Below are 11,844 nucleotides of genomic sequence, written 5' to 3' on the forward strand. Positions count from 1 at the left end.
AATGGAGTTGATAGGGTTAAATTTGAATGATTTTTCTACGTGTGTGAAGCTTCAGAGGTAAAGTCTGAGGATTAGAGGGTTAGAGGATTGAATAAGAAGCTGTTGAGAGACTGCATTGTTGATGGGTATACGAATCAAGCTGAATAAAATCTTGCTGAATCAAAAGATGTGGTGGAGCTGATAGGGTTAGGTTTGATTTGCTGTCTTTTGTTTACTGATCTGAGGGTGAATGTTAAAGCTTGAGAAGAGGGTTAGAGGATTGTATTAGTGTCCTGTGGGAGACTATTGTGCAGGGTTGTACCAGTCTCTCAAGACAAATTTAAATATTTGGTAAAACAGAAAGAGTTAAAGTTTGTTACCTTTCCATGTTGACATCATATCAGAAGCTAAAACCTGAGGATTACAGGACTATGCTGAGGTGGTATGAGGGACTGTATTGATGAAGGCTATATTAATCGTGCTGAATAAAATAATCTCAAATTGAAATATGTCATAGAGGTGAAAGGGTTTAAGTACCATATGGTATTTTTCCTTACAGATCTGTACTTGGATGTTAAAGCTTGAGGATAAGAGGGTTAGAGGACAGTACCAGTGTGCTGTGTGAGACTAGTGTTGGTTTCCAAAGTGCAACCCAGTAAATTGGAGAGGTCCATCCCTTCACTGGAATACAAAGACATGCACATTATTCATCTTCTCTTCAAGCATCAGATCAGGAAGGTATTGTGGTCTTTATAAATTGCCTTTAAAATGTATTGACCTGTATTAAAGCCAGTCCTTTTACCATAGCTTGGCCCAGATTTTTGTCCTTTTGCAGCTTACTTCACATAACATACCAGCACAGTAAGACAATGTTACAGCTTTGCATCCTTTCCATAGCACTTCTTTGTGACTAGCATCATCTTTTAGTATTGATATCTTGTTACAGGTCAGTGCTTAAGATGGAATGATGGAAATTTTAGACTGAGTTAGAGTAAAAGGGTATAGTATAATTAACCCATGGATTGCGAGCCACAGCTCAGGCTGTGCTAACCTTCCAGTGGCCGTGCATCAATGCTAACTACTCCACCCCCATGCAGACTTGCGCATGGCGCTATGCAAAGACGAAGAGAGAGAGAGTTTTTCTTTTTCACCGGATGATGGCCTGGATGTTTCTCTTCAAGTTTATAATAAACAAAAACTAACAATTTTTTTAAAAAATTTTTCACTGCACTCCCCCTATGCAAACTTATGCATGGTGCTACGCAAAAATGGAAAGAGAGAGAGAGAGAGAGATTTTTTTTTCACCAGATGATGCCCTGGATGTTCATCTCCAAGTTTGTAATAAACAATTTTTTTTTTTTTTTCACGCCATGGGTGGGATAAAGGTAAATGCGTAATCAACGGGTTAAGCATGGTTTATTTGTAGTTATGGTATTTGGTGGTTTAGAGGTTAGAATGCCCCATATGGAGTGACAGAATTGCATAAGTTCTATCCCCAAGTGGTGACTGGAAGCTTTTTAGTCATGTAATGCCACCAAGGGAAGCTGGCTGGTTATCTACCCTTAAATATACTGGACTACAGTAGCCTAGCCCTGGGCCTGTTTTGTGAAGCTAAGTGGCAAAGTAGGAGATTGTTACAACCCCACACTCTCTCTCACAGCATTTCTTCATGACTAGTGTAATTTTGAAGTTTCCTCTTATTGTTAAAACAGCATTGAGAGTGGGGAGAGGGCAATTTTGGGTCAGGTTAAAGTGAGCATAGTGCAGTGCTGGAGAAATCATCAGTAGGCTGTGGGATGGGTGGGGGAGAGGGCACCAAATGTACATAGTTTAGGTGAGGTAAGCAAGACTGAATCTTTATGCCTGTCAGTCTGTCTCTCTGTTTATTTATCAGTCTAGCTGTTTATCTATTTGTCTGTCTGGAGATATCTTAATACTGTAAATGATCACCACAAATGGATCACCTCTGTGTTACCATATCCTCTGCCATTTGGTTGCCCTTCATCCAGTGTACACCTTTTCTGAAATCTCTCTCCATTCCCTCCTTCCATCTCATCATCAGTCTCCCCCTTCCCCTCCCACACATGCACATTTCCAGCCAGTCTCTTACTTTCTGCTCCTCCACATGGCCAGACCATCTCAAAATGCTTTCATGCATATCATCATTAGCACCACAACTTCCTTTCGCTTTATCATTTGTTGTTGCTGATGAATTTGCTTGTAATTTTAGCAAACCTTATTACAAGGATGTCAGTACCTGATAGTTATTATTATTGTTGCTGTGGCACGTTAGGAGTACCTGTTATTCCAAAACCTTAAGCAGATGAATCCCAAATGGTGATGATGGTATTAATGATATTTTTTTTCACAGGTTGAGTGAAATGGCACATTGGAGCAGGTGGTGTACCAGACCATGTGCCAGTGGATCCCAGATGACGATGTAGGGAATTGTAGCTTTGGCCAGGCAACTGAGTTGGTAGGATGTGCTGTGTGTAACCCTGGGATTCAGGTTCAGACAGGCCCAAAATGGGCACAAAACAGGAGGGTTTGGCTCTTCTGTCAGTGTTCAGGTTTGGAATTTTCATCATTTTGTTCCCTCTCCAAATAATTGCAGCCAAACCTAGATCTAGGTATAGCATGGTTAAGGATAGCATAAAATTTCTGAATGCTAGTGATATCCATGCTGCTAGATCTTTGGCAACTTCCCTATGCAGTCCCCTGTCCCTGAGGTCACACTCTTTGACCTCATCCCAGCTCTTCTTTGGTCTGCCTCTCGCAACCCTACCCCCGACGTTTACATATCCCTTTCTGCGCCCAGTTGTCAGCTCCTATGCTTTCCACATGTCCAGCCAATCTCAGTCAGCACCTCCTCATCACAACAACACACTCCAGTCCCATCCTTGCTCTCAACTCTTCAGTCATAAACCTAGCCCCCCAAGGCCTCGCGTTCAAGGACGCACTGCACATCCACCCACTCATTGTCATTTCTGTATGTTTAAGCCTGCAAATATCCTCTTCCTTTGCTGCCCAAGTATCACTACCATACAGTATTGCACTCCTGGCACATGACACATACAGAGGTCCTTAGCACAGAGGGAAAGCTCTCTCAGTGTCAGGAGAGGCAACAGCTCACTGAATTTCTTCCAACAACTCCTCACTCTAGCCACAGAGTTAGCTTCAGCCCCACCTCCAGCACATAACATGTCTTCCAAATAACAAAACTCTTCCACATACTCGAGAGACTCACCAACAAGGTCAGTCCCTCCATGCCTGACAAGCTTCACCTGCTCTCCCCGACACACGGCACACATGAAATCAGCATTATCTCGCGTCTACCTCTAGTACCACCACGTATCTTATGCACTCGCTTATCACAGACTGCACAAGATGGATCTACTTTCCACGCCCTTGTGGCAGATCTCACATGGCCACTCTCCCTCTCCTTTGACAGTACTGCCACCAGCCCTATACACCATCACTTTAGTAATATCTGCATTTACTTTGAGCCCTTGTGTTTCATACCATCTCTGCACTTCCCAAATCTTTCCTCCGCCTTCCTTTCATTCTCTGTAATCAACACCAGATCATTAGCATAAATAATCTCCCACGGGAGTCCATTTCTGAAGTTGCTTTGTGAGGCACAATGATGTTGATGCAGTGATGATTTTCATGGTTAGAGTTACAGTTATTCATGCTTACTGTATTTGTTACAGTACTTTTTCTTCCATGTTATCCCTACAATAAGTATTATTTTGAGCAGACCTATGTGTCTGTAGTGCCATGTGTTATTCTGTTATTACTTGAGATGCTGAGTGTTGTAACTCATGTTTCTTTATTATGAGACCTTCCTGATCATGTGAAGGGATTACTTGCATTGGGAGGAATAGTTATTCATTATTCATATTAACTTCTAGTGGGTCCCAGTGTGGAGGTCGAAGTACCTGAGGGAGTCAAAGTTCTAGTGTGGAGGTCTAAGCACCAGTGAGTGAGTCAAGGTCCCAAGTGTGGAGGTCAAGGTCGGCAGTGGCAGAGGACTGGACCAGTGAAATTTGTGCTCAGAGGGACAATTATGAATAAACACATTGGACTGAGACAGAGGAGCTAAGTTTTGTGCATTTGATATTAGGACCATATAGGTATATATTTTTTGAACAATGTGCCAACTGATTCATGTTTAATCTGTAAAGCAAGTAGCTGGGGAAGATTTCTACTTTTTGGTCTTGTTAATACACATTCCCTCCCACTCGAACCTTATTGTTTGTATAACCCTTGAGAACTGGTCATGTAGAGCTTACCTAATAGTTTATTAATGTACAACCTAGAAGCATTCTGGGAAACTGCGAAGGTTGGGCTTGGGTTGGCCTAGTTGGAGACTGGCCCAGTCATTTTGGCATGCTACCACTCTTAACTTGGCCGCTTGAAATGTAATAAACGCAACTGAAGAGGCCGTTAATGGGAGAGAGTCTCCATCAGTCTGAGTTCCTGACCGTTTCAGCACAGATTGGTCATCAATAGTGACTTGTTTTCTACCCCTTTTGACCACGTAAAAGTCTGGATCGCAGAGGTGACAGTACATACCTTCTAGAACTCTCTCCATTACCTTCATTTTCTGGTCTAAAACTTTATGCCTCTATAATTTCTTCTTTCCAGGGCATCACCCTTCCCCTTGTAGACATTTACAATTACTGTACACTCTTCAGCTAATCCTCTGGGACAACATACTCGGTTATAATCGTATTTATCAGGTCAGTTACTAACCTTGCTTCTGTATCTCCTGAGGCTTTCAGTGTTTCAACAGTCAACCCAGACACACCTGGTGCCTTCTCCACCTGCATTATTATTATTATTATTAGTATTAGTATTAGTATTAGTATTATAATTACTGTATTATTATTAAATAATTATTATCGGGAGCAGGCTGTAGTGTGGTACCAGCTTGTGAGGGCAGTACTGTACTCTCAAGGAAGGTGGAAAAGCTGGTGATAGGGAGAGCTGGAGCTCCCCCTTGACATTTTTCAGTGTCACTAACATAGAGGGTAGGCCAGCATACCCTGCCAAACATTTTTATAACTACCTGCTCTTCACTGCTATACATGCACTTTATGCATCATACCCCATACCCTACAATGACACAGGTTGGTGCCAGTAAGGGCATGTGGCTGGAAAAGGACATCTAGGGGTTAGAACGCCCAGTCAGAATGACATCCATGCATGGCTTTGTCCCCGAGAAGCAATTGGTTTTTTTTTTTTTTTTTTTTTTTTTTTTTTTTTTTTTTTTTAATAATAACACCACCAAGGGATGTAGACAGGTCATCTACCCTTACATGTATTGGACTAGGTTAGCCTAGCCACAGGATCCTACACTGTGAAAGAAGTATGATGAGATTGTATTTTTTATGATAATGATAATAGATATGTAAACTATTGTATCCATCTAAGAAGAACAGTAGTAGTAGGTGTACAGTACAACCTTTCAGATCCAAAATGCGTAGGTCCAAAGGCATTATGCAAAATGGAACATTTTGGAAAGTGGAATCATAATGGCAGCTGTGAGAATTGACTTGTGAAACAAATACTGTAGTCAAGGCAATTGAGAACAATAAGTAAACTGAAGCACTTGCATTAGTAACTTATCATCTGCTCTTACACATGTCCACAAAAGAACTCAGTCTTCAGTTATGCCTTGAATGTGTGAGGACATGATATCAACACCCCTCTATATCTTGAAAAAATATTTTGGAAATTGGATGTTCGGATTTGGCAGGTTGTACTGAACCAGCAGTAGTAACCGTAGGCTTATCTGAATGTGAATTTGGTGGACTGCTGGCGCCAAAACTGGTCTGGGGGAAAAAGAGGGTGGTGAGGGACATAATTTTGTATTACCTTGTACTGTAGTTAAGCCACATGATTATATCAGTCCCACCACACGAAGGAGTCCCTCTTAGCATCATGTGTACAGTACGAAAGACTCCTTAGGCAGACTTGTGTTAAAGCGAACAAGTAATGATCAGAATACACTTGCAGAGTTACTAAACAGTGGACACCAAACATAGCCCAAAGTCCTTTCATCCATCCATCTATCATCCAGTCCTACATTGCCCAATAAGGAGCATAGGAGCCTGGGGCTAGGCAGTTGGTCCTGACATTTAAGATGAGAGTGACCAGCCTCACTCATCCCTGAGTGGCATTACATGAGTAATCAACCCCAACCACCCCTAGGATATAAACCTTCACTGGCTCAATCCGACTGGAGCACAATAATTACCCACTAAACCACCAGGCGCCTGGTCCTTTCATATCATACATTAAGGCTACAACATGCTTGCATGCATTGTCCTTGGCCAATTAATGGTGGCTCTCCACACTTCTCAATGTCTGGAAGCCTCCCTATTCAGTCTCTTATCCCTGGAAGGAATCCATTTGGCTTGTCACTCAATGTAAAGCCACCTGTAAAGGAAAGAAACACAATAAGAAGTGACAGGAAAGATGGGAGAAATAGGAAGAGAGGAGGGGAGGCACAGAAAAAGAATGATAAAGGCTAAGGAAGAAGTAGGCAGCACTACATCAAGTGAGTGGATGATGGTACAGTACATATAAACATTCTTATGTATATTTTATATTATTTTTTTTTTCCACAAAATTTATCAACTAATTTAAGAGGGTGTTAAGGTGTATAGAATAAATTGCTAAAGAAGAGGTGTTAGGAAATCTCCACAACCTTTATACTGTACTTGAAAGGTATATTCATTTGTAAAATTTACTATTTTATTTTTTCTTACTGCTTCCAAACTATTTAATTCATCTTAGAAGAATAGCCTGATGGTGAAGGGGTTAGGTTGAGTTATAGGTTTTTGCATTGTATGGTGAAGTTAGGAGTTTGGATGCTTGAATAATTGTCCCATTGTACTGGGCATGATGTTGATAGTTAATAAGTGTTGTTCAGTTAGATCTTTGTTATAGGTTTTTGTACTGTAAGATGAAGCTAAGATTTTGAATGCTTGAATAATAGTTCCGTTCCACTAGACATCCACTTAGTAGTTTGTTAGGTGGTAGATGGTTGGAAACATTATCCCTGGTAGGTGCTACCATGTGAGTGGTGTGGGAACAGAATCCTGGTACCTGGCCTTGCACAACAATCCCAGATGGAGACCTCAGCCACAGTTACACAGTTGTCAGAGTACTTGATAAGACTGCTATACATGTATATCTCTTGTACAAAACTAAAATCTGTTCATTAGGGATAGGTTGGATTTGTTAATTGAACACGACACTCAGGCAGGAAACTCAACCAAATGTACGCAGTTGTCGTAGTTTAGGCAGAGACAACAGTTAGGCATCAGCTGAGCTGAAAAGGTTGAGAGATCTTTGTTAGGCTAGAGTAAACACACTATAGGAACTCAACCAAATTTATGCAGTTGTCATAGTTTGGGGAGAGACAACATTCAAGCATCAACTGAGCTGAAAAGGTTTAGGGATCTTTGTTAGGTTAAACACATTACAGTACATGTATACTGTAGGTGCCATCAACAGGTTATTAAAGGCTTGCATGTGGATGCATAGCCAAGTCCCTCAAAATGATAAAAGCAAATGTAAAGTTGGACGAGGAGAAGAGAGAACTGAATTTAACCTGTCTCTTAGTTATGAGATGAAATTGATCCTAAGGCTGTTGTGAATCCCTTATAAGATTTATAGCCCTTAACCCCATGTACCCCATAAGAATTAAAGTAAGTTGGAATTGGTTTAACTGAGGTAATATTGAGCTGGTTAAATTAAATGTTATATGTAGTAAGTTAAATCTAGTAGGTTCAACTAAGTACAGGAAGTTGAGTGTTGTAGGTTAAAGCAAATAAGTTAGAATGAGTATATTAATTCTATTATGTTAAATCAAGTCAGAGTTCATTAAGCCACTGTGATTCAGAAGATCAGATCTGCCAGGCATTGGCTTTGAGACTTGACCCATCAGAGTGAGGTTCCCATCATACTGAAGGAGTTAAATAAATCATGGACCCCATTCCCTGTGGCCACAAGAGAATTTTCTCATAAGCCCTTCAGAATTACTGTATTATGTAGCTATATCAATTTTCAGAAGTTTTGACATTTTTGAGGCAATCATTCTACCTCCTGACTGTATTTCACTTACTGTTCAATTTTAAGGTCTTTTAGTAATGTCTTTTATGTAACATTTCTTCATGCTGCTGTTTCCTTTTTATTGCCATTTCTTCTTGATGCCATTTCATTATATAATTCAGTGTCATGGCCTGTATTACTTGGCAATTGGAGTTTGTTATGTAGTTCATTTTTTTTGGGCCATGGCATAATTTAATAATGGTAGATTAAATATGATATTGGCCATCATTTTTCCTGAAAATCTTGCACCTCAAAATTTGCCAATGAACCCCTGCCTAAAACTTCCAGCATTTAATAAGATAATCATAGTACTGTATGAGTTACTAATATTCATGAAATTCACCCTGTTTTACCTCAAAGGTTATGTGTGGTTGATATGACCCTTCTGGCTCAATAGTCGATATGGAGAGAAGACAGTTTTATTGTTGGAGGCGATTTGTTTGTGGCCACCCCAAACGGGATTGAGGCGTCTGGCAATAGATAGATAGATAGATAGAATATAGCCAGCTCTATTGCCTGGTGATATTGGTGCCACCATGTGAAGGCATCCCTCTCCAGTATCAACCAGAACCTAATTCTTAATACAAAGAAGGGTGAGGTATGATTCAGCAACAGGTAAGAACAAATAAATAAATAAAAATGAAAAAATATAAAAGGACTATCAACAGTACATCATGGTTAGTGAAATGGCCCACACATATACATTCAGACGGTTGTAATTACATAACTTGTTTTAATATGAGGGACCTGGGTCACTCATACAATTCAAATACCAGTTTGTGGTTGCTTAGAATGAGTCATAGTTGTAAGGAAGGAGTAAGTCTCCTGGGTTACCATTCATACTGACACCCAGTCTAACAACAATTGGCCATCAGCTCAATTACAAGAGATTAGGAATTTATGTTAGGATAGAATTAATGCTCTGTAGGCAATTTTGATCACCTTAGGAGTTCCCTTCAGACTGTCTCTCTTTATATGACATCTCCTTGGTTACTAGTCTTATCATCTGTGCAGTCTTGCCACACTTGCCATCAACTAATCTGAAAGGGTTGGAGATCTCTCAGGCTAGAAAAAATAACTTGTAGACAGTTTTAATAATCTTCAGAGACCCCATTAGCTATTGTTTCCTCTGGTAGAACTAGGCCAGTAAGCAAGTTTAATCTTTGGAAGAGTCTCCAAGTAGTAAAGAAGGTGATCAAGGCTTTAGCCACTCCAGTTCATGTACTCTTTCCTAAGCTGAATGATATTACTTAGAATTAACAGGATTAAAATACAATACCAGATGCAAAGACCCATGGATTAAGTATTTTATTTCAGTTTTTTCCCCTTCGTTCTTTCCTCGTCTTTCTGCCTACGGGTGACTTTACACTCCCAATTCTGTCTTGCATTCCTTCATTCTTTCCTCTTCCTTCTGCCTGTGGGTGACTTTATACTGAGTGACAAGCCAAGTGGTTTCCTGTACACCAGGAAACCATAAGCCGGTGAAGGTTCATATCCAAGGGATGATTGGGGTTTATTGCTCACGTAATGTCTCTCAGGGATGAGTGAGGTTGGTCTCTCTCATCTTAAATGTCAGGACCAACTGCCTAGCCCCGGGCTCCTACGCGTCTCATGGGGCAACGTAGGATTGGATGATGGATGGATGGATGGATTTCAGTTTTAACCACACACTTGAAAGATGAGCTGATTTTATTCATGCTTCCTTCAGATGATATTCAGCATGGGAAAGACTTTGAACTGGAGGGGTTATATCGTATCATTTATGAAGGTTCCAACATCCTTGCATGCATTGGCTTTGGTCACCTAATGGCGAGTTTCCATGCTGCTCGATTGCAGTAGCTCAATAGTAGCGCTTGCTCTTCACAACCATAAAGTTGACAGTTCGAGCCCCCACCAGGGTAGCGTATACGAGGTCTCTCCTTGCCCTTCAGAGCTATGTGGTCCATTGGTCCTAGCTGGTTGGGATTAGTCCTCTGGCAACCTCTGTGATCAGCCTCCTATCCCTGATGTCACACTCTATGACCTTGTTCCAAGCCATTTTCTGTGTCCAGTTGCCATCCTCCATCCTTTCAACATGCCCCGTCATTCAATCTACCCCTTCTTATTACAGCACCAATACAATACTCTTCAGTCATGTTCTTCCTCCATTAATCCCTTTTATACAGTACTATATGTCTGTCTCAAGTTAGATATGATGGTCTGGTGGTAGAAATAGATAGTAAAATGAGAATATAATTACATCTTTTGGATTACAGGGCACAGACTGCTCCAATGATTAGCCTTTATTCTTGCTAATTTAAGACTGTTATTCAGCTTGGGTAAGACTTTTCAAACTGGAAGGGTCACATTACAACCTTCAGGAACCTGTTCAATAGGAAAGTAATTAAAGGTTGATAGGAGAGCTTTTGGACTGAAGGGGTTAGGGACAGGTTTCATTAAGCCATTCTTGTTACCTTTAAACTATGTTAATCAGCATAGGAGAGACTTTTCAAACTTAGAGTCCCATATGACATTCTTTAACATGTGTAGGAGAGAGACTGGATAAAGCCTGATTGGAGATATAGTATATTGAACTGGAAGGACTGCATACCTTACATCCTTCATTAACCATTGCTGCTACCGTTAAATAAGAATTATCATACTGAAGGTAATTACTAGCAGACTTCATTAACATATTACTGTACTATGATTAGGAGAGAGGTTTCATAAGTTGATTGGAAGTCAGGAGACAGCAGGAATATACCTTTACTGTTGAGGGGGATGAATTTGTGTGTAGGCTATGATATAGGAAGCATATCTCAGAATATGGATGTACAAGGTTAATCATATCTTGTATAGTACTTACACTTTCAGATTTGATAGCTTTTCCTTTTGTAATCTTTACTGAATGATGCAGTCAGTTCATGATTACATATTATATAATCTCAGACTTCATCTGTGTCATTGTAGTTGGCTTACCTTGACAAATTTTAGTCCTTCTGCTGCTTAGTTCCTGTATCTAAGTGGCAGAATAAGACAGTATTATGGTTTTGCATCCTCCCCATAGATCTTCATTGTGATTTGCATGATAATCTAGTCTTTATCTCTAGAAACAGCTCAGCATTCAAGGTGGAGAGATGCCAGGTTTTTGTCACGTTAGGGTGGACATGTAGTCTATATGGTTTGTCTTTATTGTTTTATGTATTCATTATTATTATTATTTTTTTTTTTTACTGTGGATCAAATTTAGCGATTCATCTCTTCCGTTTATAAATCGGTACAACAGATAGGCTTTCATTCTCAGAGTATGACCACTGAGTACTGTACTGTCTTCCTGTGCAGTGTATATTTTATCATTTGTACTCTCATTATAAGTTTCATTAAAGAATTTGTATCATATGTTTAGTTTCTGTGTCACTCAGTGTGTTAAGTTTATGTAATATATGGTTAATCGTTTAAGTCCTGCCGTTGGATAGCAGTCTAAGTTCCAGTTTTTACTTTCTCACTTTATATAAGTAGCAACTGCTCTATATTCTTTCCATAGCACTTGTTCATGATTAGCATTAAACTGCAGGCTTAGGTATTCCAAGTAGCTCAGGAAATTTCGAAATATCTCCTCCTAAAGCGACATTAATAGGTACATGACAATTTAGTTTAGTCTGTGCATGATAATTCAATTTCCCATTTTTTTTGTAACGTAAAGAAATAAAATACAGTAGAAGTTTTAGCCGCTGTTCTTATGGGGGCGCGGTAGCATGG

This window comes from Coenobita brevimanus, chromosome 47 (assembly GCF_032717465.1).
Source record: "Coenobita brevimanus isolate Jiangsu-jjx chromosome 47, ASM3271746v2, whole genome shotgun sequence".
Lineage (NCBI taxonomy): Eukaryota > Metazoa > Arthropoda > Malacostraca > Decapoda > Coenobitidae > Coenobita > Coenobita brevimanus.